Raw genomic sequence first — 26,198 nt, 5'->3', positions numbered from 1 at the left:
CTTCTCAGGATTTGGCCCAAATGTGCAAATTATTGGTCTACTTTCCAGCTTGCTCAGCCTTTCAGGAGATGATTCCATTGGATATTCCCTCTTGCCCATCCGTGGACACTCAAGTTGAAGGCAAGCTATAGTGTGAATCGCTGCCAAGCAGCTACCTTGGTGCAAGGCTGTGGTAGTAGTTCTGATCAGCAGGTTTCCTTTACTTTTCTTCACACCTCCCCTAGCGATGACTATGTCATCAGTTCACTTTGAAAGCAGATAGAGTACGCTTCTTTTCCAGTATTTATCGGAGCTCGGGGAATTTTTCATAATGAATGGAAGGTATTGTTGATTGAAAGCAAAAGACATGGAAATTAAACCACAAAATCCTTCGAGCCGGATTTGAACCAGCGACCTAAGGATGCCTGACTTTATGCTACAGTCCTCCACTCTACCAACTGAGCTATCGAAGGAGTGGTAGCAAATTGCTCATAGCGCGGAAATTATCTCTCGCTCAAGAAAAGTTGGTGGTGGGGACCAGGAACAGACAGATGAAAATCATCAATATTACCTGCGGCTCCCTTTCAAAGTTACCACTTCTGAGAGCACACTGTGAGTTATGTCTTATCACTTCAAAGGAGGATTTCACACCAAAGTTGATGTTCTGTCTTGGCTTGGGGAAAAGCAGGGGCTCTACAAATATGATTTTTACAGAAAGGAAAGGAACTTTGATACAAAGACCTTAGGAAGCATTGGTGGCAAATGGATGGAAGCCTTTAACCGTGAGAAAAATGACAGAAAGTTATGGGAGTCATTAGTATGCACCCAGCATCAAGAACATGCATTTTGGATGCATTTTTGAAAGGAAAGAGAATGGAAAAATCTGTAGGTCAAAGGCGATTGAGATGAACAACTTATTCTGTTTTTCTTGAAGCTACTGAAAAGAGTCTCTGGTTTAGAGGAAGAACCCTTACCAATGACCAAGATGGCTGCCACAGATTTCAATCCTAAATGTATTAAGATTGCCAAGATTAATCATCTCTTTCATGGCTTAAACAAGTAAGATTCTTTTGTTCTATAATCATCAAAAATGAGATAGCCCCATTTCGTTCGATTTTTCAAGGCAAACGTCTCACAGTTGAAGTGGCGTTCGTACTCCAGTTGCAAGACATAACTCTTCCTTAATCCTGATGGCCCGCCTAGCTTCCTGCCAAAATCCAAAATCAGCACGGCAAAAGGCTGGAGATGGCGGGGATTGAACCCGGGGCCTCATACATGCAAAGCATGCGCTCTACCACTGAGCTACATCCCCACGTCTGCCAAGTTGTACTTTATGCATGGAAACCCTGAATGCAAGTGACTGCCAAGTCAACCCATTTGACACTGCAGCATAAAGTGTCAGTCAGGAAAATCCTTAAGCCTCGTACCTGGATTATCTTCATGGTCTATAGTCTTATTTAGAGATGCTTGTGCGCAGCCTTCTTAGCGCAGTAGGCAGCGCGTCAGTCTCATAATCTGAAGGTCCTGAGTTCGATCCTCAGAGAGGGCATTTATTTCCTCCTTTTGGCGACCAAAATTCCCAGATTTTTTTTTTTTTTTTTAAATGTGGAATCTATGCCTATTTCAAGCAATTTTTCAAAGCAAACTATTTAAGTGGGGTTCTGACCCCCAACTGCCTGGGAAACCTCTACTTTCCACAAGATGGCAGGCTAGCCTTTTGGTAAAAGCCAATATACAGAACAGAGACTCCTGGAGATGCCGGGGATTGAACCCGGGGCCTCATACATGCAAAGCATGCGCTCTACCACTGAGCTACATCCCCTCTACTGACTTCTAACCTTTCGCTGGATATGCAGGGAGACTCTGAAGCCCACAGACAGCAATGTCTCGATTTGAGACTCGAATGTAAAGTGTCAGGCATGAAATTGCTCACACCTTACGTGTGGACTGTCTTCATGGAGCATATATGTAGGGTTCCATTCTCCGGCAGAGCTTTTAATTGCTCAGTTTGGAATGCAAAACTTCTCAGGATTTGGCCCAAATGTGCAAATTATTGGTCTACTTTCCAGCTTGCTCAGCCTTTCAGGAGATGATTCCATTGGATATTCCCTCTTGCCCATCCGTGGACACTCAAGTTGAAGGCAAGCCATAGTGTGAATCGCTGCCAAGCAGCTACCTTGGTGCAAGGCTGTGGTAGTAGTTCTGATCAGCAGGTTTCCTTTACTTTTCTTCACACCTCCCCTAGCGATGACTATGTCATCAGTTCACTTTGAAAGCAGATAGAGTACGCTTCTTTTCCAGTATTTATCGGAGCTCGGGGAATTTTTCATAATGAATGGAAGGTATTGTTGATTGAAAGCAAAAGACATGGAAATTAAACCACAAAATCCTTCGAGCCGGATTTGAACCAGCGACCTAAGGATGCCTGACTTTATGCTACAGTCCTCCGCTCTACCAACTGAGCTATCGAAGGAGTGGTAGCAAATTGCTCATAGCGCGGAAATTATCTCTCGCTCAAGAAAAGTTGGTGGTGGGGACCAGGAACAGACAGATGAAAATCATCAATATTACCTGCGGCTCCCTTTCAAAGTTACCACTTCTGAGAGCACACTGTGAGTTATGTCTTATCACCTCAAAGGAGGATTTCACACCAAAGTTGATGTTCTGTCTTGGCTTGGGGAAAAGCAGGGGCTCTACAAATATGATTTTTACAGAAAGGAAAGGAACTTTGATACAAAGACCTTAGGAAGCATTGGTGGCAAATGGATGGAAGCCTTTAACCGTGAGAAAAATGACAGAAAGTTATGGGAGTCATTAGTATGCACCCAGCATCAAGAACATGCATTTTGGATGCATTTTTGAAAGGAAAGAGAATGGAAAAATCTGTAGGTCAAAGGCGATTGAGATGAACAACTTATTCTGTTTTTCTTGAAGCTACTGAAAAGAGTCTCTGGTTTAGAGGAAGAACCCTTACCAATGACCAAGATGGCTGCCACAGATTTCAATCCTAAATGTATTAAGATTGCCAAGATTAATCATCACTTTCATGGCTTAAACAAGTAAGATTCTTTTGTTCTATAATCATCAAAAATGAGATAGCCCCATTTCGTTCGATTTTTCAAGGCAAACGTCTCACAGTTGAAGTGGCGTTCGTACTCCAGTTGCAAGACATAACTCTTCCTTAATCCTGATGGCCCGCCTAGCTTCCTGCCAAAATCCAAAATCAGCACGGCAAAAGGCTGGAGATGCCTGGGATTGAACCCGGGGCCTCATACATGCAAAGCATGCGCTCTACCACTGAGCTACATCCCCACGTCTGCCAAGTTGTACTTTATGCATGGAAACCCTGAATGCAAGTGACTGCCAAGTCAACCCATTTGACACTGCAGCATAAAGTGTCAGTCAGGAAAATCCTTAAGCCTCGTACCTGGATTATCTTCATGGTCTATAGTCTTATTTAGAGATGCTTGTGCGCAGCCTTCTTAGCGCAGTAGGCAGCGCGTCAGTCTCATAATCTGAAGGTCCTGAGTTCGATCCTCAGAGAGGGCATTTATTTCCTCCTTTTGGCGACCAAAATTCCCAGATTTATTTATTTTTTTAAATGTGGAATCTATGCCTATTTCAAGCAATTTTTCAAAGCAAACTATTTAAGTGGGGTTCTGACCCCCAACTGCCTGGGAAACCTCTACTTTCCACAAGATGGCAGGCTAGCCTTTTGGTAAAAGCCAATATACAGAACAGAGACTCCTGGAGATGCCGGGGACTCATAAATGCAAAGCATGCGCTCTACCACTGAGCTACATCCCCTCTACTGACTTCTAACCTTTCGCTAGATATGCAGGGAGACTCTGAAGCCCACAGACAGCAATGTCTCGATTTGAGACTAGAATGTAAAGTGTCAGGCATGAAATTGCTCACACCTTACGTGTGGACTGTCTTCATGGAGCATATATGTAGGGTTCCATTCTCCGGCAGAGCTTTTAATTGCTCAGTTTGGAATGCAAAATTTCTCAGGATTTGGCCCAAATGTGCAAATTATTGGTCTACTTTCCAGCTTGCTCAGCCTTTCAGGAGATGATTCCATTGGATATTCCCTCTTGCCCATCCGTGGACACTCAAGTTGAAGGCAAGCTATAGTGTGAATCGCTGCCAAGCAGCTACCTTGGTGCAAGGCTGTGGTAGTAGTTCTGATCAGCAGGTTTCCTTTACTTTTCTTCACACCTCCCCTAGCGATGACTATGTCATCAGTTCACTTTGAAAGCAGATAGAGTACGCTTCTTTTCCAGTATTTATCGGAGCTCGGGGAATTTTTCATAATGAATGGAAGGTATTGTTGATTGAAAGCAAAAGACATGGAAATTAAACCACAAAATCCTTCGAGCCGGATTTGAACCAGCGACCTAAGGATGCCTGACTTTATGCTACAGTCCTCCACTCTACCAACTGAGCTATCGAAGGAGTGGTAGCAAATTGCTCATAGCGCGGAAATTATCTCTCGCTCAAGAAAAGTTGGTGGTGGGGACCAGGAACAGACAGATGAAAATCATCAATATTACCTGCGGCTCCCTTTCAAAGTTACCACTTCTGAGAGCACACTGTGAGTTATGTCTTATCACCTCAAAGGAGGATTTCACACCAAAGTTGATGTTCTGTCTTGGCTTGGGGAAAAGCAGGGGCTCTACAAATATGATTTTTACAGAAAGGAAAGGAACTTTGATACAAAGACCTTAGGAAGCATTGGTGGCAAATGGATGGAAGCCTTTAACCGTGAGAAAAATGACAGAAAGTTATGGGAGTCATTAGTATGCACCCAGCATCAAGAACATGCATTTTGGATGCATTTTTGAAAGGAAAGAGAATGGAAAAATCTGTAGGTCAAAGGCGATTGAGATGAACAACTTATTCTGTTTTTCTTGAAGCTACTGAAAAGAGTCTCTGGTTTAGAGGAAGAACCCTTACCAATGACCAAGATGGCTGCCACAGATTTCAATCCTAAATGTATTAAGATTGCCAAGATTAATCATCTCTTTCATGGCTTAAACAAGTAAGATTCTTTTGTTCTATAATCATCAAAAATGAGATAGCCCCATTTCGTTCGATTTTTCAAGGCAAACGTCTTACAGTTGAAGTGGCGTTCGTACTCCAGTTGCAAGACATAACTCTTCCTTAATCCTGATGGCCCGCCTAGCTTCCTGCCAAAATCCAAAATCAGCACGGCAAAAGGCTGGAGATGCCGGGGATTGAACCCGGGGCCTCATACATGCAAAGCATGCGCTCTACCACTGAGCTACATCCCCACGTCTGCCAAGTTGTACTTTATGCATGGAAACCCTGAATGCAAGTGACTGCCAAGTCAACCCATTTGACACTGCAGCATAAAGTGTCAGTCAGGAAAATCCTTAAGCCTCGTACCTGGATTATCTTCATGGTCTATAGTCTTATTTAGAAATGCTTGTGCGCAGCCTTCTTAGCGCAGTAGGCAGCGCGTCAGTCTCATAATCTGAAGGTCCTGAGTTCGATCCTCAGAGAGGGCATTTATTTCCTCCTTTTGGCGACCAAAATTCCCAGATTTTTTTTTTTTTTTAAATGTGGAATCTATGCCTATTTCAAGCAATTTTTCAAAGCAAACTATTTAAGTGGGGTTCTGACCCCCAACTGCCTGGGAAACCTCTACTTTCCACAAGATGGCAGGCTAGCCTTTTGGTAAAAGCCAATATACAGAACAGAGACTCCTGGAGATGCCGGGGACTCATAAATGCAAAGCATGCGCTCTACCACTGAGCTACATCCCCTCTACTGACTTTTAACCTTTCGCTGGATATGCAGGGAGACTCTGAAGCCCACAGACAGCAATGTCTCGATTTGAGACTCGAATGTAAAGTGTCAGGCATGAAATTGCTCACACCTTACGTGTGGACTGTCTTCATGGAGCATATATGTAGGGTTCCATTCTCCGGCAGAGCTTTTAATTGCTCAGTTTGGAATGCAAAACTTCTCAGGATTTGGCCCAAATGTGCAAATTATTGGTCTACTTTCCAGCTTGCTCAGCCTTTCAGGAGATGATTCCATTGGATATTCCCTCTTGCCCATCCGTGGACACTCAAGTTGAAGGCAAGCTATAGTGTGAATCGCTGCCAAGCAGCTACCTTGGTGCAAGGCTGTGGTAGTAGTTCTGATCAGCAGGTTTCCTTTACTTTTCTTCACACCTCCCCTAGCGATGACTATGTCATCAGTTCACTTTGAAAGCAGATAGAGTACGCTTCTTTTCCAGTATTTATCGGAGCTCGGGGAATTTTTCATAATGAATGGAAGGTATTGTTGATTGAAAGCAAAAGACATGGAAATTAAACCACAAAATCCTTCGAGCCGGATTTGAACCAGCGACCTAAGGATGCCTGACTTTATGCTACAGTCCTCCACTCTACCAACTGAGCTATCGAAGGAGTGGTAGCAAATTGCTCATAGCGCGGAAATTATCTCTCGCTCAAGAAAAGTTGGTGGTGGGGACCAGGAACAGACAGATGAAAATCATCAATATTACCTGCGGCTCCCTTTCAAAGTTACCACTTCTGAGAGCACACTGTGAGTTATGTCTTATCACTTCAAAGGAGGATTTCACACCAAAGTTGATGTTCTGTCTTGGCTTGGGGAAAAGCAGGGGCTCTACAAATATGATTTTTACAGAAAGGAAAGGAACTTTGATACAAAGACCTTAGGAAGCATTGGTGGCAAATGGATGGAAGCCTTTAACCGTGAGAAAAATGACAGAAAGTTATGGGAGTCATTAGTATGCACCCAGCATCAAGAACATGCATTTTGGATGCATTTTTGAAAGGAAAGAGAATGGAAAAATCTGTAGGTCAAAGGCGATTGAGATGAACAACTTATTCTGTTTTTCTTGAAGCTACTGAAAAGAGTCTCTGGTTTAGAGGAAGAACCCTTACCAATGACCAAGATGGCTGCCACAGATTTCAATCCTAAATGTATTAAGATTGCCAAGATTAATCATCTCTTTCATGGCTTAAACAAGTAAGATTCTTTTGTTCTATAATCATCAAAAATGAGATAGCCCCATTTCGTTCGATTTTTCAAGGCAAACGTCTCACAGTTGAAGTGGCGTTCGTACTCCAGTTGCAAGACATAACTCTTCCTTAATCCTGATGGCCCGCCTAGCTTCCTGCCAAAATCCAAAATCAGCACGGCAAAAGGCTGGAGATGGCGGGGATTGAACCCGGGGCCTCATACATGCAAAGCATGCGCTCTACCACTGAGCTACATCCCCACGTCTGCCAAGTTGTACTTTATGCATGGAAACCCTGAATGCAAGTGACTGCCAAGTCAACCCATTTGACACTGCAGCATAAAGTGTCAGTCAGGAAAATCCTTAAGCCTCGTACCTGGATTATCTTCATGGTCTATAGTCTTATTTAGAGATGCTTGTGCGCAGCCTTCTTAGCGCAGTAGGCAGCGCGTCAGTCTCATAATCTGAAGGTCCTGAGTTCGATCCTCAGAGAGGGCATTTATTTCCTCCTTTTGGCGACCAAAATTCCCAGATTTTTTTTTTTTTTTTTAAATGTGGAATCTATGCCTATTTCAAGCAATTTTTCAAAGCAAACTATTTAAGTGGGGTTCTGACCCCCAACTGCCTGGGAAACCTCTACTTTCCACAAGATGGCAGGCTAGCCTTTTGGTAAAAGCCAATATACAGAACAGAGACTCCTGGAGATGCCGGGGATTGAACCCGGGGCCTCATACATGCAAAGCATGCGCTCTACCACTGAGCTACATCCCCTCTACTGACTTCTAACCTTTCGCTGGATATGCAGGGAGACTCTGAAGCCCACAGACAGCAATGTCTCGATTTGAGACTCGAATGTAAAGTGTCAGGCATGAAATTGCTCACACCTTACGTGTGGACTGTCTTCATGGAGCATATATGTAGGGTTCCATTCTCCGGCAGAGCTTTTAATTGCTCAGTTTGGAATGCAAAACTTCTCAGGATTTGGCCCAAATGTGCAAATTATTGGTCTACTTTCCAGCTTGCTCAGCCTTTCAGGAGATGATTCCATTGGATATTCCCTCTTGCCCATCCGTGGACACTCAAGTTGAAGGCAAGCCATAGTGTGAATCGCTGCCAAGCAGCTACCTTGGTGCAAGGCTGTGGTAGTAGTTCTGATCAGCAGGTTTCCTTTACTTTTCTTCACACCTCCCCTAGCGATGACTATGTCATCAGTTCACTTTGAAAGCAGATAGAGTACGCTTCTTTTCCAGTATTTATCGGAGCTCGGGGAATTTTTCATAATGAATGGAAGGTATTGTTGATTGAAAGCAAAAGACATGGAAATTAAACCACAAAATCCTTCGAGCCGGATTTGAACCAGCGACCTAAGGATGCCTGACTTTATGCTACAGTCCTCCGCTCTACCAACTGAGCTATCGAAGGAGTGGTAGCAAATTGCTCATAGCGCGGAAATTATCTCTCGCTCAAGAAAAGTTGGTGGTGGGGACCAGGAACAGACAGATGAAAATCATCAATATTACCTGCGGCTCCCTTTCAAAGTTACCACTTCTGAGAGCACACTGTGAGTTATGTCTTATCACCTCAAAGGAGGATTTCACACCAAAGTTGATGTTCTGTCTTGGCTTGGGGAAAAGCAGGGGCTCTACAAATATGATTTTTACAGAAAGGAAAGGAACTTTGATACAAAGACCTTAGGAAGCATTGGTGGCAAATGGATGGAAGCCTTTAACCGTGAGAAAAATGACAGAAAGTTATGGGAGTCATTAGTATGCACCCAGCATCAAGAACATGCATTTTGGATGCATTTTTGAAAGGAAAGAGAATGGAAAAATCTGTAGGTCAAAGGCGATTGAGATGAACAACTTATTCTGTTTTTCTTGAAGCTACTGAAAAGAGTCTCTGGTTTAGAGGAAGAACCCTTACCAATGACCAAGATGGCTGCCACAGATTTCAATCCTAAATGTATTAAGATTGCCAAGATTAATCATCACTTTCATGGCTTAAACAAGTAAGATTCTTTTGTTCTATAATCATCAAAAATGAGATAGCCCCATTTCGTTCGATTTTTCAAGGCAAACGTCTCACAGTTGAAGTGGCGTTCGTACTCCAGTTGCAAGACATAACTCTTCCTTAATCCTGATGGCCCGCCTAGCTTCCTGCCAAAATCCAAAATCAGCACGGCAAAAGGCTGGAGATGCCTGGGATTGAACCCGGGGCCTCATACATGCAAAGCATGCGCTCTACCACTGAGCTACATCCCCACGTCTGCCAAGTTGTACTTTATGCATGGAAACCCTGAATGCAAGTGACTGCCAAGTCAACCCATTTGACACTGCAGCATAAAGTGTCAGTCAGGAAAATCCTTAAGCCTCGTACCTGGATTATCTTCATGGTCTATAGTCTTATTTAGAGATGCTTGTGCGCAGCCTTCTTAGCGCAGTAGGCAGCGCGTCAGTCTCATAATCTGAAGGTCCTGAGTTCGATCCTCAGAGAGGGCATTTATTTCCTCCTTTTGGCGACCAAAATTCCCAGATTTATTTATTTTTTTAAATGTGGAATCTATGCCTATTTCAAGCAATTTTTCAAAGCAAACTATTTAAGTGGGGTTCTGACCCCCAACTGCCTGGGAAACCTCTACTTTCCACAAGATGGCAGGCTAGCCTTTTGGTAAAAGCCAATATACAGAACAGAGACTCCTGGAGATGCCGGGGCCTCATACATGCAAAGCATGCGCTCTACCACTGAGCTACATCCCCTCTACTGACTTTTAACCTTTCGCTGGATATGCAGGGAGACTCTGAAGCCCACAGACAGCAATGTCTCGATTTGAGACTCGAATGTAAAGTGTCAGGCATGAAATTGCTCACACCTTACGTGTGGACTGTCTTCATGGAGCATATATGTAGGGTTCCATTCTCCGGCAGAGCTTTTAATTGCTCAGTTTGGAATGCAAAACTTCTCAGGATTTGGCCCAAATGTGCAAATTATTGGTCTACTTTCCAGCTTGCTCAGCCTTTCAGGAGATGATTCCATTGGATATTCCCTCTTGCCCATCCGTGGACACTCAAGTTGAAGGCAAGCCATAGTGTGAATCGCTGCCAAGCAGCTACCTTGGTGCAAGGCTGTGGTAGTAGTTCTGATCAGCAGGTTTCCTTTACTTTTCTTCACACCTCCCCTAGCGATGACTATGTCATCAGTTCACTTTGAAAGCAGATAGAGTACGCTTCTTTTCCAGTATTTATCGGAGCTCGGGGAATTTTTCATAATGAATGGAAGGTATTGTTGATTGAAAGCAAAAGACATGGAAATTAAACCACAAAATCCTTCGAGCCGGATTTGAACCAGCGACCTAAGGATGCCTGACTTTATGCTACAGTCCTCCGCTCTACCAACTGAGCTATCGAAGGAGTGGTAGCAAATTGCTCATAGCGCGGAAATTATCTCTCGCTCAAGAAAAGTTGGTGGTGGGGACCAGGAACAGACAGATGAAAATCATCAATATTACCTGCGGCTCCCTTTCAAAGTTACCACTTCTGAGAGCACACTGTGAGTTATGTCTTATCACCTCAAAGGAGGATTTCACACCAAAGTTGATGTTCTGTCTTGGCTTGGGGAAAAGCAGGGGCTCTACAAATATGATTTTTACAGAAAGGAAAGGAACTTTGATACAAAGACCTTAGGAAGCATTGGTGGCAAATGGATGGAAGCCTTTAACCGTGAGAAAAATGACAGAAAGTTATGGGAGTCATTAGTATGCACCCAGCATCAAGAACATGCATTTTGGATGCATTTTTGAAAGGAAAGAGAATGGAAAAATCTGTAGGTCAAAGGCGATTGAGATGAACAACTTATTCTGTTTTTCTTGAAGCTACTGAAAAGAGTCTCTGGTTTAGAGGAAGAACCCTTACCAATGACCAAGATGGCTGCCACAGATTTCAATCCTAAATGTATTAAGATTGCCAAGATTAATCATCACTTTCATGGCTTAAACAAGTAAGATTCTTTTGTTCTATAATCATCAAAAATGAGATAGCCCCATTTCGTTCGATTTTTCAAGGCAAACGTCTCACAGTTGAAGTGGCGTTCGTACTCCAGTTGCAAGACATAACTCTTCCTTAATCCTGATGGCCCGCCTAGCTTCCTGCCAAAATCCAAAATCAGCACGGCAAAAGGCTGGAGATGCCTGGGATTGAACCCGGGGCCTCATACATGCAAAGCATGCGCTCTACCACTGAGCTACATCCCCACGTCTGCCAAGTTGTACTTTATGCATGGAAACCCTGAATGCAAGTGACTGCCAAGTCAACCCATTTGACACTGCAGCATAAAGTGTCAGTCAGGAAAATCCTTAAGCCTCGTACCTGGATTATCTTCATGGTCTATAGTCTTATTTAGAGATGCTTGTGCGCAGCCTTCTTAGCGCAGTAGGCAGCGCGTCAGTCTCATAATCTGAAGGTCCTGAGTTCGATCCTCAGAGAGGGCATTTATTTCCTCCTTTTGGCGACCAAAATTCCCAGATTTATTTATTTTTTTAAATGTGGAATCTATGCCTATTTCAAGCAATTTTTCAAAGCAAACTATTTAAGTGGGGTTCTGACCCCCAACTGCCTGGGAAACCTCTACTTTCCACAAGATGGCAGGCTAGCCTTTTGGTAAAAGCCAATATACAGAACAGAGACTCCTGGAGATGCCGGGGACTCATAAATGCAAAGCATGCGCTCTACCACTGAGCTACATCCCCTCTACTGACTTCTAACCTTTCGCTAGATATGCAGGGAGACTCTGAAGCCCACAGACAGCAATGTCTCGATTTGAGACTAGAATGTAAAGTGTCAGGCATGAAATTGCTCACACCTTACGTGTGGACTGTCTTCATGGAGCATATATGTAGGGTTCCATTCTCCGGCAGAGCTTTTAATTGCTCAGTTTGGAATGCAAAATTTCTCAGGATTTGGCCCAAATGTGCAAATTATTGGTCTACTTTCCAGCTTGCTCAGCCTTTCAGGAGATGATTCCATTGGATATTCCCTCTTGCCCATCCGTGGACACTCAAGTTGAAGGCAAGCTATAGTGTGAATCGCTGCCAAGCAGCTACCTTGGTGCAAGGCTGTGGTAGTAGTTCTGATCAGCAGGTTTCCTTTACTTTTCTTCACACCTCCCCTAGCGATGACTATGTCATCAGTTCACTTTGAAAGCAGATAGAGTACGCTTCTTTTCCAGTATTTATCGGAGCTCGGGGAATTTTTCATAATGAATGGAAGGTATTGTTGATTGAAAGCAAAAGACATGGAAATTAAACCACAAAATCCTTCGAGCCGGATTTGAACCAGCGACCTAAGGATGCCTGACTTTATGCTACAGTCCTCCACTCTACCAACTGAGCTATCGAAGGAGTGGTAGCAAATTGCTCATAGCGCGGAAATTATCTCTCGCTCAAGAAAAGTTGGTGGTGGGGACCAGGAACAGACAGATGAAAATCATCAATATTACCTGCGGCTCCCTTTCAAAGTTACCACTTCTGAGAGCACACTGTGAGTTATGTCTTATCACCTCAAAGGAGGATTTCACACCAAAGTTGATGTTCTGTCTTGGCTTGGGGAAAAGCAGGGGCTCTACAAATATGATTTTTACAGAAAGGAAAGGAACTTTGATACAAAGACCTTAGGAAGCATTGGTGGCAAATGGATGGAAGCCTTTAACCGTGAGAAAAATGACAGAAAGTTATGGGAGTCATTAGTATGCACCCAGCATCAAGAACATGCATTTTGGATGCATTTTTGAAAGGAAAGAGAATGGAAAAATCTGTAGGTCAAAGGCGATTGAGATGAACAACTTATTCTGTTTTTCTTGAAGCTACTGAAAAGAGTCTCTGGTTTAGAGGAAGAACCCTTACCAATGACCAAGATGGCTGCCACAGATTTCAATCCTAAATGTATTAAGATTGCCAAGATTAATCATCTCTTTCATGGCTTAAACAAGTAAGATTCTTTTGTTCTATAATCATCAAAAATGAGATAGCCCCATTTCGTTCGATTTTTCAAGGCAAACGTCTCACAGTTGAAGTGGCGTTCGTACTCCAGTTGCAAGACATAACTCTTCCTTAATCCTGATGGCCCGCCTAGCTTCCTGCCAAAATCCAAAATCAGCACGGCAAAAGGCTGGAGATGGCGGGGATTGAACCCGGGGCCTCATACATGCAAAGCATGCGCTCTACCACTGAGCTACATCCCCACGTCTGCCAAGTTGTACTTTATGCATGGAAACCCTGAATGCAAGTGACTGCCAAGTCAACCCATTTGACACTGCAGCATAAAGTGTCAGTCAGGAAAATCCTTAAGCCTCGTACCTGGATTATCTTCATGGTCTATAGTCTTATTTAGAGATGCTTGTGCGCAGCCTTCTTAGCGCAGTAGGCAGCGCGTCAGTCTCATAATCTGAAGGTCCTGAGTTCGATCCTCAGAGAGGGCATTTATTTCCTCCTTTTGGCGACCAAAATTCCCAGATTTTTTTTTTTTTTTTTAAATGTGGAATCTATGCCTATTTCAAGCAATTTTTCAAAGCAAACTATTTAAGTGGGGTTCTGACCCCCAACTGCCTGGGAAACCTCTACTTTCCACAAGATGGCAGGCTAGCCTTTTGGTAAAAGCCAATATACAGAACAGAGACTCCTGGAGATGCCGGGGATTGAACCCGGGGCCTCATACATGCAAAGCATGCGCTCTACCACTGAGCTACATCCCCTCTACTGACTTCTAACCTTTCGCTGGATATGCAGGGAGACTCTGAAGCCCACAGACAGCAATGTCTCGATTTGAGACTCGAATGTAAAGTGTCAGGCATGAAATTGCTCACACCTTACGTGTGGACTGTCTTCATGGAGCATATATGTAGGGTTCCATTCTCCGGCAGAGCTTTTAATTGCTCAGTTTGGAATGCAAAACTTCTCAGGATTTGGCCCAAATGTGCAAATTATTGGTCTACTTTCCAGCTTGCTCAGCCTTTCAGGAGATGATTCCATTGGATATTCCCTCTTGCCCATCCGTGGACACTCAAGTTGAAGGCAAGCCATAGTGTGAATCGCTGCCAAGCAGCTACCTTGGTGCAAGGCTGTGGTAGTAGTTCTGATCAGCAGGTTTCCTTTACTTTTCTTCACACCTCCCCTAGCGATGACTATGTCATCAGTTCACTTTGAAAGCAGATAGAGTACGCTTCTTTTCCAGTATTTATCGGAGCTCGGGGAATTTTTCATAATGAATGGAAGGTATTGTTGATTGAAAGCAAAAGACATGGAAATTAAACCACAAAATCCTTCGAGCCGGATTTGAACCAGCGACCTAAGGATGCCTGACTTTATGCTACAGTCCTCCGCTCTACCAACTGAGCTATCGAAGGAGTGGTAGCAAATTGCTCATAGCGCGGAAATTATCTCTCGCTCAAGAAAAGTTGGTGGTGGGGACCAGGAACAGACAGATGAAAATCATCAATATTACCTGCGGCTCCCTTTCAAAGTTACCACTTCTGAGAGCACACTGTGAGTTATGTCTTATCACCTCAAAGGAGGATTTCACACCAAAGTTGATGTTCTGTCTTGGCTTGGGGAAAAGCAGGGGCTCTACAAATATGATTTTTACAGAAAGGAAAGGAACTTTGATACAAAGACCTTAGGAAGCATTGGTGGCAAATGGATGGAAGCCTTTAACCGTGAGAAAAATGACAGAAAGTTATGGGAGTCATTAGTATGCACCCAGCATCAAGAACATGCATTTTGGATGCATTTTTGAAAGGAAAGAGAATGGAAAAATCTGTAGGTCAAAGGCGATTGAGATGAACAACTTATTCTGTTTTTCTTGAAGCTACTGAAAAGAGTCTCTGGTTTAGAGGAAGAACCCTTACCAATGACCAAGATGGCTGCCACAGATTTCAATCCTAAATGTATTAAGATTGCCAAGATTAATCATCACTTTCATGGCTTAAACAAGTAAGATTCTTTTGTTCTATAATCATCAAAAATGAGATAGCCCCATTTCGTTCGATTTTTCAAGGCAAACGTCTCACAGTTGAAGTGGCGTTCGTACTCCAGTTGCAAGACATAACTCTTCCTTAATCCTGATGGCCCGCCTAGCTTCCTGCCAAAATCCAAAATCAGCACGGCAAAAGGCTGGAGATGCCTGGGATTGAACCCGGGGCCTCATACATGCAAAGCATGCGCTCTACCACTGAGCTACATCCCCACGTCTGCCAAGTTGTACTTTATGCATGGAAACCCTGAATGCAAGTGACTGCCAAGTCAACCCATTTGACACTGCAGCATAAAGTGTCAGTCAGGAAAATCCTTAAGCCTCGTACCTGGATTATCTTCATGGTCTATAGTCTTATTTAGAGATGCTTGTGCGCAGCCTTCTTAGCGCAGTAGGCAGCGCGTCAGTCTCATAATCTGAAGGTCCTGAGTTCGATCCTCAGAGAGGGCATTTATTTCCTCCTTTTGGCGACCAAAATTCCCAGATTTTTTTTTTTTTTTTTAAATGTGGAATCTATGCCTATTTCAAGCAATTTTTCAAAGCAAACTATTTAAGTGGGGTTCTGACCCCCAACTGCCTGGGAAACCTCTACTTTCCACAAGATGGCAGGCTAGCCTTTTGGTAAAAGCCAATATACAGAACAGAGACTCCTGGAGATGCCGGGGATTGAACCCGGGGCCTCATACATGCAAAGCATGCGCTCTACCACTGAGCTACATCCCCTCTACTGACTTCTAACCTTTCGCTGGATATGCAGGGAGACTCTGAAGCCCACAGACAGCAATGTCTCGATTTGAGACTCGAATGTAAAGTGTCAGGCATGAAATTGCTCACACCTTACGTGTGGACTGTCTTCATGGAGCATATATGTAGGGTTCCATTCTCCGGCAGAGCTTTTAATTGCTCAGTTTGGAATGCAAAACTTCTCAGGATTTGGCCCAAATGTGCAAATTATTGGTCTACTTTCCAGCTTGCTCAGCCTTTCAGGAGATGATTCCATTGGATATTCCCTCTTGCCCATCCGTGGACACTCAAGTTGAAGGCAAGCCATAGTGTGAATCGCTGCCAAGCAGCTACCTTGGTGCAAGGCTGTGGTAGTAGTTCTGATCAGCAGGTTTCCTTTACTTTTCTTCACACCTCCCCTAGCGATGACTATGTCATCAGTTCACTTTGAAAGCAGATAGAGTACGCTTCTTTTCCAGTATTTATCGGAGCTCGGGGAATTTTTCATAATGAATGGAAGGTATTGTTGATTGAAAGCAAAAGACATGGAAATTAAACCACAAAATCCTTCGAGCCGGATTTGAACCAGCGACCTAAGGATGCCTGACTTTATGCTACAGTCCTCCGCTCTACCAACTGAGCTATCGAAGGAGTGGTAGCAAATTGCTCATAGCGCGGAAATTATCTCTCGCTCAAGAAAAGTTGGTGGTGGGGACCAGGAACAGACAGATGAAAATCATCAATATTACCTGCGGCTCCCTTTCAAAGTTACCACTTCTGAGAGCACACTGTGAGTTATGTCTTATCACCTCAAAGGAGGATTTCACACCAAAGTTGATGTTCTGTCTTGGCTTGGGGAAAAGCAGGGGCTCTACAAATATGATTTTTACAGAAAGGAAAGGAACTTTGATACAAAGACCTTAGGAAGCATTGGTGGCAAATGGATGGAAGCCTTTAACCGTGAGAAAAATGACAGAAAGTTATGGGAGTCATTAGTATGCACCCAGCATCAAGAACATGCATTTTGGATGCATTTTTGAAAGGAAAGAGAATGGAAAAATCTGTAGGTCAAAGGCGATTGAGATGAACAACTTATTCTGTTTTTCTTGAAGCTACTGAAAAGAGTCTCTGGTTTAGAGGAAGAACCCTTACCAATGACCAAGATGGCTGCCACAGATTTCAATCCTAAATGTATTAAGATTGCCAAGATTAATCATCACTTTCATGGCTTAAACAAGTAAGATTCTTTTGTTCTATAATCATCAAAAATGAGATAGCCCCATTTCGTTCGATTTTTCAAGGCAAACGTCTCACAGTTGAAGTGGCGTTCGTACTCCAGTTGCAAGACATAACTCTTCCTTAATCCTGATGGCCCGCCTAGCTTCCTGCCAAAATCCAAAATCAGCACGGCAAAAGGCTGGAGATGGCGGGGATTGAACCCGGGGCCTCATACATGCAAAGCATGCGCTCTACCACTGAGCTACATCCCCACGTCTGCCAAGTTGTACTTTATGCATGGAAACCCTGAATGCAAGTGACTGCCAAGTCAACCCATTTGACACTGCAGCATAAAGTGTCAGTCAGGAAAATCCTTAAGCCTCGTACCTGGATTATCTTCATGGTCTATAGTCTTATTTAGAGATGCTTGTGCGCAGCCTTCTTAGCGCAGTAGGCAGCGCGTCAGTCTCATAATCTGAAGGTCCTGAGTTCGATCCTCAGAGAGGGCATTTATTTCCTCCTTTTGGCGACCAAAATTCCCAGATTTTTTTTTTTTTTTTTAAATGTGGAATCTATGCCTATTTCAAGCAATTTTTCAAAGCAAACTATTTAAGTGGGGTTCTGACCCCCAACTGCCTGGGAAACCTCTACTTTCCACAAGATGGCAGGCTAGCCTTTTGGTAAAAGCCAATATACAGAACAGAGACTCCTGGAGATGCCGGGGATTGAACCCGGGGCCTCATACATGCAAAGCATGCGCTCTACCACTGAGCTACATCCCCTCTACTGACTTCTAACCTTTCGCTGGATATGCAGGGAGACTCTGAAGCCCACAGACAGCAATGTCTCGATTTGAGACTCGAATGTAAAGTGTCAGGCATGAAATTGCTCACACCTTACGTGTGGACTGTCTTCATGGAGCATATATGTAGGGTTCCATTCTCCGGCAGAGCTTTTAATTGCTCAGTTTGGAATGCAAAACTTCTCAGGATTTGGCCCAAATGTGCAAATTATTGGTCTACTTTCCAGCTTGCTCAGCCTTTCAGGAGATGATTCCATTGGATATTCCCTCTTGCCCATCCGTGGACACTCAAGTTGAAGGCAAGCCATAGTGTGAATCGCTGCCAAGCAGCTACCTTGGTGCAAGGCTGTGGTAGTAGTTCTGATCAGCAGGTTTCCTTTACTTTTCTTCACACCTCCCCTAGCGATGACTATGTCATCAGTTCACTTTGAAAGCAGATAGAGTACGCTTCTTTTCCAGTATTTATCGGAGCTCGGGGAATTTTTCATAATGAATGGAAGGTATTGTTGATTGAAAGCAAAAGACATGGAAATTAAACCACAAAATCCTTCGAGCCGGATTTGAACCAGCGACCTAAGGATGCCTGACTTTATGCTACAGTCCTCCGCTCTACCAACTGAGCTATCGAAGGAGTGGTAGCAAATTGCTCATAGCGCGGAAATTATCTCTCGCTCAAGAAAAGTTGGTGGTGGGGACCAGGAACAGACAGATGAAAATCATCAATATTACCTGCGGCTCCCTTTCAAAGTTACCACTTCTGAGAGCACACTGTGAGTTATGTCTTATCACCTCAAAGGAGGATTTCACACCAAAGTTGATGTTCTGTCTTGGCTTGGGGAAAAGCAGGGGCTCTACAAATATGATTTTTACAGAAAGGAAAGGAACTTTGATACAAAGACCTTAGGAAGCATTGGTGGCAAATGGATGGAAGCCTTTAACCGTGAGAAAAATGACAGAAAGTTATGGGAGTCATTAGTATGCACCCAGCATCAAGAACATGCATTTTGGATGCATTTTTGAAAGGAAAGAGAATGGAAAAATCTGTAGGTCAAAGGCGATTGAGATGAACAACTTATTCTGTTTTTCTTGAAGCTACTGAAAAGAGTCTCTGGTTTAGAGGAAGAACCCTTACCAATGACCAAGATGGCTGCCACAGATTTCAATCCTAAATGTATTAAGATTGCCAAGATTAATCATCACTTTCATGGCTTAAACAAGTAAGATTCTTTTGTTCTATAATCATCAAAAATGAGATAGCCCCATTTCGTTCGATTTTTCAAGGCAAACGTCTCACAGTTGAAGTGGCGTTCGTACTCCAGTTGCAAGACATAACTCTTCCTTAATCCTGATGGCCCGCCTAGCTTCCTGCCAAAATCCAAAATCAGCACGGCAAAAGGCTGGAGATGCCTGGGATTGAACCCGGGGCCTCATACATGCAAAGCATGCGCTCTACCACTGAGCTACATCCCCACGTCTGCCAAGTTGTACTTTATGCATGGAAACCCTGAATGCAAGTGACTGCCAAGTCAACCCATTTGACACTGCAGCATAAAGTGTCAGTCAGGAAAATCCTTAAGCCTCGTACCTGGATTATCTTCATGGTCTATAGTCTTATTTAGAGATGCTTGTGCGCAGCCTTCTTAGCGCAGTAGGCAGCGCGTCAGTCTCATAATCTGAAGGTCCTGAGTTCGATCCTCAGAGAGGGCATTTATTTCCTCCTTTTGGCGACCAAAATTCCCAGATTTATTTATTTTTTTAAATGTGGAATCTATGCCTATTTCAAGCAATTTTTCAAAGCAAACTATTTAAGTGGGGTTCTGACCCCCAACTGCCTGGGAAACCTCTACTTTCCACAAGATGGCAGGCTAGCCTTTTGGTAAAAGCCAATATACAGAACAGAGACTCCTGGAGATGCCGGGGCCTCATACATGCAAAGCATGCGCTCTACCACTGAGCTACATCCCCTCTACTGACTTTTAACCTTTCGCTGGATATGCAGGGAGACTCTGAAGCCCACAGACAGCAATGTCTCGATTTGAGACTCGAATGTAAAGTGTCAGGCATGAAATTGCTCACACCTTACGTGTGGACTGTCTTCATGGAGCATATATGTAGGGTTCCATTCTCCGGCAGAGCTTTTAATTGCTCAGTTTGGAATGCAAAACTTCTCAGGATTTGGCCCAAATGTGCAAATTATTGGTCTACTTTCCAGCTTGCTCAGCCTTTCAGGAGATGATTCCATTGGATATTCCCTCTTGCCCATCCGTGGACACTCAAGTTGAAGGCAAGCCATAGTGTGAATCGCTGCCAAGCAGCTACCTTGGTGCAAGGCTGTGGTAGTAGTTCTGATCAGCAGGTTTCCTTTACTTTTCTTCACACCTCCCCTAGCGATGACTATGTCATCAGTTCACTTTGAAAGCAGATAGAGTACGCTTCTTTTCCAGTATTTATCGGAGCTCGGGGAATTTTTCATAATGAATGGAAGGTATTGTTGATTGAAAGCAAAAGACATGGAAATTAAACCACAAAATCCTTCGAGCCGGATTTGAACCAGCGACCTAAGGATGCCTGACTTTATGCTACAGTCCTCCGCTCTACCAACTGAGCTATCGAAGGAGTGGTAGCAAATTGCTCATAGCGCGGAAATTATCTCTCGCTCAAGAAAAGTTGGTGGTGGGGACCAGGAACAGACAGATGAAAATCATCAATATTACCTGCGGCTCCCTTTCAAAGTTACCACTTCTGAGAGCACACTGTGAGTTATGTCTTATCACCTCAAAGGAGGATTTCACACCAAAGTTGATGTTCTGTCTTGGCTTGGGGAAAAGCAGGGGCTCTACAAATATGATTTTTACAGAAAGGAAAGGAACTTTGATACAAAGACCTTAGGAAGCATTGGTGGCAAATGGATGGAAGCCTTTAACCGTGAGAAAAATGACAGAAAGTTATGGGAGTCATTAGTATGCACCCAGCATCAAGAACATGCATTTTGGATGCATTTTTGAAAGGAAAGAGAATGGAAAAATCTGTAGGTCAAAGGCGATTGAGATGAACAACTTATTCTGTTTTTCTTGAAGCTACTGAAAAGAGTCTCTGGTTTAGAGGAAGAACCCTTACCAATGACCAAGATGGCTGCCACAGATTTCAATCCTAAATGTATTAAGATTGCCAAGATTAATCATCACTTTCATGGCTTAAACAAGTAAGATTCTTTTGTTCTATAATCATCAAAAATGAGATAGCCCCATTTCGTTCGATTTTTCAAGGCAAACGTCTCACAGTTGAAGTGGCGTTCGTACTCCAGTTGCAAGACATAACTCTTCCTTAATCCTGATGGCCCGCCTAGCTTCCTGCCAAAATCCAAAATCAGCACGGCAAAAGGCTGGAGATGCCTGGGATTGAACCCGGGGCCTCATACATGCAAAGCATGCGCTCTACCACTGAGCTACATCCCCACGTCTGCCAAGTTGTACTTTATGCATGGAAACCCTGAATGCAAGTGACTGCCAAGTCAACCCATTTGACACTGCAGCATAAAGTGTCAGTCAGGAAAATCCTTAAGCCTCGTACCTGGATTATCTTCATGGTCTATAGTCTTATTTAGAGATGCTTGTGCGCAGCCTTCTTAGCGCAGTAGGCAGCGCGTCAGTCTCATAATCTGAAGGTCCTGAGTTCGATCCTCAGAGAGGGCATTTATTTCCTCCTTTTGGCGACCAAAATTCCCAGATTTATTTATTTTTTTAAATGTGGAATCTATGCCTATTTCAAGCAATTTTTCAAAGCAAACTATTTAAGTGGGGTTCTGACCCCCAACTGCCTGGGAAACCTCTACTTTCCACAAGATGGCAGGCTAGCCTTTTGGTAAAAGCCAATATACAGAACAGAGACTCCTGGAGATGCCGGGGACTCATAAATGCAAAGCATGCGCTCTACCACTGAGCTACATCCCCTCTACTGACTTCTAACCTTTCGCTAGATATGCAGGGAGACTCTGAAGCCCACAGACAGCAATGTCTCGATTTGAGACTAGAATGTAAAGTGTCAGGCATGAAATTGCTCACACCTTACGTGTGGACTGTCTTCATGGAGCATATATGTAGGGTTCCATTCTCCGGCAGAGCTTTTAATTGCTCAGTTTGGAATGCAAAATTTCTCAGGATTTGGCCCAAATGTGCAAATTATTGGTCTACTTTCCAGCTTGCTCAGCCTTTCAGGAGATGATTCCATTGGATATTCCCTCTTGCCCATCCGTGGACACTCAAGTTGAAGGCAAGCTATAGTGTGAATCGCTGCCAAGCAGCTACCTTGGTGCAAGGCTGTGGTAGTAGTTCTGATCAGCAGGTTTCCTTTACTTTTCTTCACACCTCCCCTAGCGATGACTATGTCATCAGTTCACTTTGAAAGCAGATAGAGTACGCTTCTTTTCCAGTATTTATCGGAGCTCGGGGAATTTTTCATAATGAATGGAAGGTATTGTTGATTGAAAGCAAAAGACATGGAAATTAAACCACAAAATCCTTCGAGCCGGATTTGAACCAGCGACCTAAGGATGCCTGACTTTATGCTACAGTCCTCCACTCTACCAACTGAGCTATCGAAGGAGTGGTAGCAAATTGCTCATAGCGCGGAAATTATCTCTCGCTCAAGAAAAGTTGGTGGTGGGGACCAGGAACAGACAGATGAAAATCATCAATATTACCTGCGGCTCCCTTTCAAAGTTACCACTTCTGAGAGCACACTGTGAGTTATGTCTTATCACCTCAAAGGAGGATTTCACACCAAAGTTGATGTTCTGTCTTGGCTTGGGGAAAAGCAGGGGCTCTACAAATATGATTTTTACAGAAAGGAAAGGAACTTTGATACAAAGACCTTAGGAAGCATTGGTGGCAAATGGATGGAAGCCTTTAACCGTGAGAAAAATGACAGAAAGTTATGGGAGTCATTAGTATGCACCCAGCATCAAGAACATGCATTTTGGATGCATTTTTGAAAGGAAAGAGAATGGAAAAATCTGTAGGTCAAAGGCGATTGAGATGAACAACTTATTCTGTTTTTCTTGAAGCTACTGAAAAGAGTCTCTGGTTTAGAGGAAGAACCCTTACCAATGACCAAGATGGCTGCCACAGATTTCAATCCTAAATGTATTAAGATTGCCAAGATTAATCATCTCTTTCATGGCTTAAACAAGTAAGATTCTTTTGTTCTATAATCATCAAAAATGAGATAGCCCCATTTCGTTCGATTTTTCAAGGCAAACGTCTCACAGTTGAAGTGGCGTTCGTACTCCAGTTGCAAGACATAACTCTTCCTTAATCCTGATGGCCCGCCTAGCTTCCTGCCAAAATCCAAAATCAGCACGGCAAAAGGCTGGAGATGCCTGGGATTGAACCCGGGGCCTCATACATGCAAAGCATGCGCTCTACCACTGAGCTACATCCCCACGTCTGCCAAGTTGTACTTTATGCATGGAAACCCTGAATGCAAGTGACTGCCAAGTCAACCCATTTGACACTGCAGCATAAAGTGTCAGTCAGGAAAATCCTTAAGCCTCGTACCTGGATTATCTTCATGGTCTATAGTCTTATTTAGAGATGCTTGTGCGCAGCCTTCTTAGCGCAGTAGGCAGCGCGTCAGTCTCATAATCTGAAGGTCCTGAGTTCGATCCTCAGAGAGGGCATTTATTTCCTCCTTTTGGCGACCAAAATTCCCAGATTTATTTATTTTTTTAAATGTGGAATCTATGCCTATTTCAAGCAATTTTTCAAAGCAAACTATTTAAGTGGGGTTCTGACCCCCAACTGCCTGGGAAACCTCTACTTTCCACAAGATGGCAGGCTAGCCTTTTGGTAAAAGCCAATATACAGAACAGAGACTCCTGGAGATGCCGGGGCCTCATACATGCAAAGCATGCGCTCTACCACTGAGCTACATCCCCTCTACTGACTTTTAACCTTTCGCTGGATATGCAGGGAGACTCTGAAGCCCACAGACAGCAATGTCTCGATTTGAGACTCGAATGTAAAGTGTCAGGCATGAAATTGCTCACACCTTACGTGTGGACTGTCTTCATGGAGCATATATGTAGGGTTCCATTCTCCGGCAGAGCTTTTAATTGCTCAGTTTGGAATGCAAAACTTCTCAGGATTTGGCCCAAATGTGCAAATTATTGGTCTACTTTCCAGCTTGCTCAGCCTTTCAGGAGATGATTCCATTGGATATTCCCTCTTGCCCATCCGTGGACACTCAAGTTGAAGGCAAGCCATAGTGTGAATCGCTGCCAAGCAGCTACCTTGGTGCAAGGCTGTGGTAGTAGTTCTGATCAGCAGGTTTCCTTTACTTTTCTTCACACCTCCCCTAGCGATGACTATGTCATCAGTTCACTTTGAAAGCAGATAGAGTACGCTTCTTTTCCAGTATTTATCGGAGCTCGGGGAATTTTTCATAATGAATGGAAGGTATTGTTGATTGAAAGCAAAAGACATGGAAATTAAACCACAAAATCCTTCGAGCCGGATTTGAACCAGCGACCTAAGGATGCCTGACTTTATGCTACAGTCCTCCGCTCTACCAACTGAGCTATCGAAGGAGTGGTAGCAAATTGCTCATAGCGCGGAAATTATCTCTCGCTCAAGAAAAGTTGGTGGTGGGGACCAGGAACAGACAGATGAAAATCATCAATATTACCTGCGGCTCCCTTTCAAAGTTACCACTTCTGAGAGCACACTGTGAGTTATGTCTTATCACCTCAAAGGAGGATTTCACACCAAAGTTGATGTTCTGTCTTGGCTTGGGGAAAAGCAGGGGCTCTACAAATATGATTTTTACAGAAAGGAAAGGAACTTTGATACAAAGACCTTAGGAAGCATTGGTGGCAAATGGATGGAAGCCTTTAACCGTGAGAAAAATGACAGAAAGTTATGGGAGTCATTAGTATGCACCCAGCATCAAGAACATGCATTTTGGATGCATTTTTGAAAGGAAAGAGAATGGAAAAATCTGTAGGTCAAAGGCGATTGAGATGAACAACTTATTCTGTTTTTCTTGAAGCTACTGAAAAGAGTCTCTGGTTTAGAGGAAGAACCCTTACCAATGACCAAGATGGCTGCCACAGATTTCAATCCTAAATGTATTAAGATTGCCAAGATTAATCATCACTTTCATGGCTTAAACAAGTAAGATTCTTTTGTTCTATAATCATCAAAAATGAGATAGCCCCATTTCGTTCGATTTTTCAAGGCAAACGTCTCACAGTTGAAGTGGCGTTCGTACTCCAGTTGCAAGACATAACTCTTCCTTAATCCTGATGGCCCGCCTAGCTTCCTGCCAAAATCCAAAATCAGCACGGCAAAAGGCTGGAGATGCCTGGGATTGAACCCGGGGCCTCATACATGCAAAGCATGCGCTCTACCACTGAGCTACATCCCCACGTCTGCCAAGTTGTACTTTATGCATGGAAACCCTGAATGCAAGTGACTGCCAAGTCAACCCATTTGACACTGCAGCATAAAGTGTCAGTCAGGAAAATCCTTAAGCCTCGTACCTGGATTATCTTCATGGTCTATAGTCTTATTTAGAGATGCTTGTGCGCAGCCTTCTTAGCGCAGTAGGCAGCGCGTCAGTCTCATAATCTGAAGGTCCTGAGTTCGATCCTCAGAGAGGGCATTTATTTCCTCCTTTTGGCGACCAAAATTCCCAGATTTATTTATTTTTTTAAATGTGGAATCTATGCCTATTTCAAGCAATTTTTCAAAGCAAACTATTTAAGTGGGGTTCTGACCCCCAACTGCCTGGGAAACCTCTACTTTCCACAAGATGGCAGGCTAGCCTTTTGGTAAAAGCCAATATACAGAACAGAGACTCCTGGAGATGCCGGGGACTCATAAATGCAAAGCATGCGCTCTACCACTGAGCTACATCCCCTCTACTGACTTCTAACCTTTCGCTAGATATGCAGGGAGACTCTGAAGCCCACAGACAGCAATGTCTCGATTTGAGACTAGAATGTAAAGTGTCAGGCATGAAATTGCTCACACCTTACGTGTGGACTGTCTTCATGGAGCATATATGTAGGGTTCCATTCTCCGGCAGAGCTTTTAATTGCTCAGTTTGGAATGCAAAATTTCTCAGGATTTGGCCCAAATGTGCAAATTATTGGTCTACTTTCCAGCTTGCTCAGCCTTTCAGGAGATGATTCCATTGGATATTCCCTCTTGCCCATCCGTGGACACTCAAGTTGAAGGCAAGCTATAGTGTGAATCGCTGCCAAGCAGCTACCTTGGTGCAAGGCTGTGGTAGTAGTTCTGATCAGCAGGTTTCCTTTACTTTTCTTCACACCTCCCCTAGCGATGACTATGTCATCAGTTCACTTTGAAAGCAGATAGAGTACGCTTCTTTTCCAGTATTTATCGGAGCTCGGGGAATTTTTCATAATGAATGG

At 43.6% G+C, this 26,198-nt stretch overlaps 44 non-coding genes across 44 annotated transcripts; 13 read left to right on the top strand and 31 right to left on the bottom strand.

The window, feature by feature from the left end:
- Nucleotides 1-366: 366 nt before the first annotated feature.
- TRNAY-GUA (transfer RNA tyrosine (anticodon GUA)) lies at nucleotides 367-452 on the bottom strand. The gene is given in 2 exon segments: nucleotides 367-402; nucleotides 416-452. It is a non-coding gene; the product is annotated as a tRNA-Tyr (tRNA).
- A 767-nt stretch (nucleotides 453-1,219) lies between these two features.
- Nucleotides 1,220-1,291, bottom strand: TRNAA-UGC (transfer RNA alanine (anticodon UGC)). Its single transcript has one exon. It is a non-coding gene; the product is annotated as a tRNA-Ala (tRNA).
- A 164-nt stretch (nucleotides 1,292-1,455) lies between these two features.
- TRNAM-CAU (transfer RNA methionine (anticodon CAU)) lies at nucleotides 1,456-1,528 on the top strand. Its single transcript has one exon. It is a non-coding gene; the product is annotated as a tRNA-Met (tRNA).
- A 201-nt stretch (nucleotides 1,529-1,729) lies between these two features.
- Nucleotides 1,730-1,801, bottom strand: TRNAA-UGC (transfer RNA alanine (anticodon UGC)). Its single transcript has one exon. It is a non-coding gene; the product is annotated as a tRNA-Ala (tRNA).
- Nucleotides 1,802-2,366: 565 nt separating this feature from the next.
- Nucleotides 2,367-2,452, bottom strand: TRNAY-GUA (transfer RNA tyrosine (anticodon GUA)). Its single transcript is given in 2 exon segments — nucleotides 2,367-2,402; nucleotides 2,416-2,452. It is a non-coding gene; the product is annotated as a tRNA-Tyr (tRNA).
- Nucleotides 2,453-3,219: 767 nt separating this feature from the next.
- Nucleotides 3,220-3,291, bottom strand: TRNAA-UGC (transfer RNA alanine (anticodon UGC)). The gene has a single exon. It is a non-coding gene; the product is annotated as a tRNA-Ala (tRNA).
- Nucleotides 3,292-3,455: 164 nt separating this feature from the next.
- TRNAM-CAU (transfer RNA methionine (anticodon CAU)) lies at nucleotides 3,456-3,528 on the top strand. Its single transcript has one exon. It is a non-coding gene; the product is annotated as a tRNA-Met (tRNA).
- Nucleotides 3,529-4,351: 823 nt separating this feature from the next.
- TRNAY-GUA (transfer RNA tyrosine (anticodon GUA)) lies at nucleotides 4,352-4,437 on the bottom strand. Its single transcript is given in 2 exon segments — nucleotides 4,352-4,387; nucleotides 4,401-4,437. It is a non-coding gene; the product is annotated as a tRNA-Tyr (tRNA).
- Nucleotides 4,438-5,204: 767 nt separating this feature from the next.
- On the bottom strand, nucleotides 5,205-5,276 carry TRNAA-UGC (transfer RNA alanine (anticodon UGC)). Its single transcript has one exon. It is a non-coding gene; the product is annotated as a tRNA-Ala (tRNA).
- A 164-nt stretch (nucleotides 5,277-5,440) lies between these two features.
- TRNAM-CAU (transfer RNA methionine (anticodon CAU)) lies at nucleotides 5,441-5,513 on the top strand. Its single transcript has one exon. It is a non-coding gene; the product is annotated as a tRNA-Met (tRNA).
- Nucleotides 5,514-6,336: 823 nt separating this feature from the next.
- TRNAY-GUA (transfer RNA tyrosine (anticodon GUA)) lies at nucleotides 6,337-6,422 on the bottom strand. Its single transcript is given in 2 exon segments — nucleotides 6,337-6,372; nucleotides 6,386-6,422. It is a non-coding gene; the product is annotated as a tRNA-Tyr (tRNA).
- A 767-nt stretch (nucleotides 6,423-7,189) lies between these two features.
- TRNAA-UGC (transfer RNA alanine (anticodon UGC)) lies at nucleotides 7,190-7,261 on the bottom strand. The gene has a single exon. It is a non-coding gene; the product is annotated as a tRNA-Ala (tRNA).
- Nucleotides 7,262-7,425: 164 nt separating this feature from the next.
- Nucleotides 7,426-7,498, top strand: TRNAM-CAU (transfer RNA methionine (anticodon CAU)). The gene has a single exon. It is a non-coding gene; the product is annotated as a tRNA-Met (tRNA).
- Nucleotides 7,499-7,699: 201 nt separating this feature from the next.
- Nucleotides 7,700-7,771, bottom strand: TRNAA-UGC (transfer RNA alanine (anticodon UGC)). The gene has a single exon. It is a non-coding gene; the product is annotated as a tRNA-Ala (tRNA).
- A 565-nt stretch (nucleotides 7,772-8,336) lies between these two features.
- On the bottom strand, nucleotides 8,337-8,422 carry TRNAY-GUA (transfer RNA tyrosine (anticodon GUA)). The gene is given in 2 exon segments: nucleotides 8,337-8,372; nucleotides 8,386-8,422. It is a non-coding gene; the product is annotated as a tRNA-Tyr (tRNA).
- Nucleotides 8,423-9,189: 767 nt separating this feature from the next.
- Nucleotides 9,190-9,261, bottom strand: TRNAA-UGC (transfer RNA alanine (anticodon UGC)). Its single transcript has one exon. It is a non-coding gene; the product is annotated as a tRNA-Ala (tRNA).
- A 164-nt stretch (nucleotides 9,262-9,425) lies between these two features.
- TRNAM-CAU (transfer RNA methionine (anticodon CAU)) lies at nucleotides 9,426-9,498 on the top strand. The gene has a single exon. It is a non-coding gene; the product is annotated as a tRNA-Met (tRNA).
- Nucleotides 9,499-10,321: 823 nt separating this feature from the next.
- Nucleotides 10,322-10,407, bottom strand: TRNAY-GUA (transfer RNA tyrosine (anticodon GUA)). Its single transcript is given in 2 exon segments — nucleotides 10,322-10,357; nucleotides 10,371-10,407. It is a non-coding gene; the product is annotated as a tRNA-Tyr (tRNA).
- A 767-nt stretch (nucleotides 10,408-11,174) lies between these two features.
- TRNAA-UGC (transfer RNA alanine (anticodon UGC)) lies at nucleotides 11,175-11,246 on the bottom strand. The gene has a single exon. It is a non-coding gene; the product is annotated as a tRNA-Ala (tRNA).
- Nucleotides 11,247-11,410: 164 nt separating this feature from the next.
- Nucleotides 11,411-11,483, top strand: TRNAM-CAU (transfer RNA methionine (anticodon CAU)). Its single transcript has one exon. It is a non-coding gene; the product is annotated as a tRNA-Met (tRNA).
- An 823-nt stretch (nucleotides 11,484-12,306) lies between these two features.
- Nucleotides 12,307-12,392, bottom strand: TRNAY-GUA (transfer RNA tyrosine (anticodon GUA)). Its single transcript is given in 2 exon segments — nucleotides 12,307-12,342; nucleotides 12,356-12,392. It is a non-coding gene; the product is annotated as a tRNA-Tyr (tRNA).
- A 767-nt stretch (nucleotides 12,393-13,159) lies between these two features.
- On the bottom strand, nucleotides 13,160-13,231 carry TRNAA-UGC (transfer RNA alanine (anticodon UGC)). Its single transcript has one exon. It is a non-coding gene; the product is annotated as a tRNA-Ala (tRNA).
- Nucleotides 13,232-13,395: 164 nt separating this feature from the next.
- TRNAM-CAU (transfer RNA methionine (anticodon CAU)) lies at nucleotides 13,396-13,468 on the top strand. The gene has a single exon. It is a non-coding gene; the product is annotated as a tRNA-Met (tRNA).
- A 201-nt stretch (nucleotides 13,469-13,669) lies between these two features.
- TRNAA-UGC (transfer RNA alanine (anticodon UGC)) lies at nucleotides 13,670-13,741 on the bottom strand. Its single transcript has one exon. It is a non-coding gene; the product is annotated as a tRNA-Ala (tRNA).
- A 565-nt stretch (nucleotides 13,742-14,306) lies between these two features.
- Nucleotides 14,307-14,392, bottom strand: TRNAY-GUA (transfer RNA tyrosine (anticodon GUA)). The gene is given in 2 exon segments: nucleotides 14,307-14,342; nucleotides 14,356-14,392. It is a non-coding gene; the product is annotated as a tRNA-Tyr (tRNA).
- Nucleotides 14,393-15,159: 767 nt separating this feature from the next.
- TRNAA-UGC (transfer RNA alanine (anticodon UGC)) lies at nucleotides 15,160-15,231 on the bottom strand. The gene has a single exon. It is a non-coding gene; the product is annotated as a tRNA-Ala (tRNA).
- Nucleotides 15,232-15,395: 164 nt separating this feature from the next.
- On the top strand, nucleotides 15,396-15,468 carry TRNAM-CAU (transfer RNA methionine (anticodon CAU)). Its single transcript has one exon. It is a non-coding gene; the product is annotated as a tRNA-Met (tRNA).
- A 201-nt stretch (nucleotides 15,469-15,669) lies between these two features.
- On the bottom strand, nucleotides 15,670-15,741 carry TRNAA-UGC (transfer RNA alanine (anticodon UGC)). Its single transcript has one exon. It is a non-coding gene; the product is annotated as a tRNA-Ala (tRNA).
- A 565-nt stretch (nucleotides 15,742-16,306) lies between these two features.
- On the bottom strand, nucleotides 16,307-16,392 carry TRNAY-GUA (transfer RNA tyrosine (anticodon GUA)). The gene is given in 2 exon segments: nucleotides 16,307-16,342; nucleotides 16,356-16,392. It is a non-coding gene; the product is annotated as a tRNA-Tyr (tRNA).
- A 767-nt stretch (nucleotides 16,393-17,159) lies between these two features.
- On the bottom strand, nucleotides 17,160-17,231 carry TRNAA-UGC (transfer RNA alanine (anticodon UGC)). Its single transcript has one exon. It is a non-coding gene; the product is annotated as a tRNA-Ala (tRNA).
- Nucleotides 17,232-17,395: 164 nt separating this feature from the next.
- Nucleotides 17,396-17,468, top strand: TRNAM-CAU (transfer RNA methionine (anticodon CAU)). The gene has a single exon. It is a non-coding gene; the product is annotated as a tRNA-Met (tRNA).
- Nucleotides 17,469-17,669: 201 nt separating this feature from the next.
- Nucleotides 17,670-17,741, bottom strand: TRNAA-UGC (transfer RNA alanine (anticodon UGC)). The gene has a single exon. It is a non-coding gene; the product is annotated as a tRNA-Ala (tRNA).
- Nucleotides 17,742-18,306: 565 nt separating this feature from the next.
- TRNAY-GUA (transfer RNA tyrosine (anticodon GUA)) lies at nucleotides 18,307-18,392 on the bottom strand. Its single transcript is given in 2 exon segments — nucleotides 18,307-18,342; nucleotides 18,356-18,392. It is a non-coding gene; the product is annotated as a tRNA-Tyr (tRNA).
- A 767-nt stretch (nucleotides 18,393-19,159) lies between these two features.
- TRNAA-UGC (transfer RNA alanine (anticodon UGC)) lies at nucleotides 19,160-19,231 on the bottom strand. The gene has a single exon. It is a non-coding gene; the product is annotated as a tRNA-Ala (tRNA).
- Nucleotides 19,232-19,395: 164 nt separating this feature from the next.
- TRNAM-CAU (transfer RNA methionine (anticodon CAU)) lies at nucleotides 19,396-19,468 on the top strand. Its single transcript has one exon. It is a non-coding gene; the product is annotated as a tRNA-Met (tRNA).
- Nucleotides 19,469-20,291: 823 nt separating this feature from the next.
- Nucleotides 20,292-20,377, bottom strand: TRNAY-GUA (transfer RNA tyrosine (anticodon GUA)). Its single transcript is given in 2 exon segments — nucleotides 20,292-20,327; nucleotides 20,341-20,377. It is a non-coding gene; the product is annotated as a tRNA-Tyr (tRNA).
- Nucleotides 20,378-21,144: 767 nt separating this feature from the next.
- TRNAA-UGC (transfer RNA alanine (anticodon UGC)) lies at nucleotides 21,145-21,216 on the bottom strand. The gene has a single exon. It is a non-coding gene; the product is annotated as a tRNA-Ala (tRNA).
- Nucleotides 21,217-21,380: 164 nt separating this feature from the next.
- Nucleotides 21,381-21,453, top strand: TRNAM-CAU (transfer RNA methionine (anticodon CAU)). Its single transcript has one exon. It is a non-coding gene; the product is annotated as a tRNA-Met (tRNA).
- An 823-nt stretch (nucleotides 21,454-22,276) lies between these two features.
- On the bottom strand, nucleotides 22,277-22,362 carry TRNAY-GUA (transfer RNA tyrosine (anticodon GUA)). Its single transcript is given in 2 exon segments — nucleotides 22,277-22,312; nucleotides 22,326-22,362. It is a non-coding gene; the product is annotated as a tRNA-Tyr (tRNA).
- Nucleotides 22,363-23,129: 767 nt separating this feature from the next.
- Nucleotides 23,130-23,201, bottom strand: TRNAA-UGC (transfer RNA alanine (anticodon UGC)). Its single transcript has one exon. It is a non-coding gene; the product is annotated as a tRNA-Ala (tRNA).
- A 164-nt stretch (nucleotides 23,202-23,365) lies between these two features.
- Nucleotides 23,366-23,438, top strand: TRNAM-CAU (transfer RNA methionine (anticodon CAU)). The gene has a single exon. It is a non-coding gene; the product is annotated as a tRNA-Met (tRNA).
- An 823-nt stretch (nucleotides 23,439-24,261) lies between these two features.
- On the bottom strand, nucleotides 24,262-24,347 carry TRNAY-GUA (transfer RNA tyrosine (anticodon GUA)). The gene is given in 2 exon segments: nucleotides 24,262-24,297; nucleotides 24,311-24,347. It is a non-coding gene; the product is annotated as a tRNA-Tyr (tRNA).
- Nucleotides 24,348-25,114: 767 nt separating this feature from the next.
- On the bottom strand, nucleotides 25,115-25,186 carry TRNAA-UGC (transfer RNA alanine (anticodon UGC)). The gene has a single exon. It is a non-coding gene; the product is annotated as a tRNA-Ala (tRNA).
- A 164-nt stretch (nucleotides 25,187-25,350) lies between these two features.
- TRNAM-CAU (transfer RNA methionine (anticodon CAU)) lies at nucleotides 25,351-25,423 on the top strand. The gene has a single exon. It is a non-coding gene; the product is annotated as a tRNA-Met (tRNA).
- The last annotated feature ends 775 nt before the right edge of the window (nucleotides 25,424-26,198 follow it).

The sequence above is a fragment of the Lissotriton helveticus genome, chromosome 1_2, assembly GCF_964261635.1.
Source record: "Lissotriton helveticus chromosome 1_2, aLisHel1.1, whole genome shotgun sequence".
Classification (NCBI taxonomy): Eukaryota; Metazoa; Chordata; class Amphibia; order Caudata; family Salamandridae; genus Lissotriton; species Lissotriton helveticus.
This window is presented reverse-complemented; position numbering and strand designations above follow the sequence as displayed.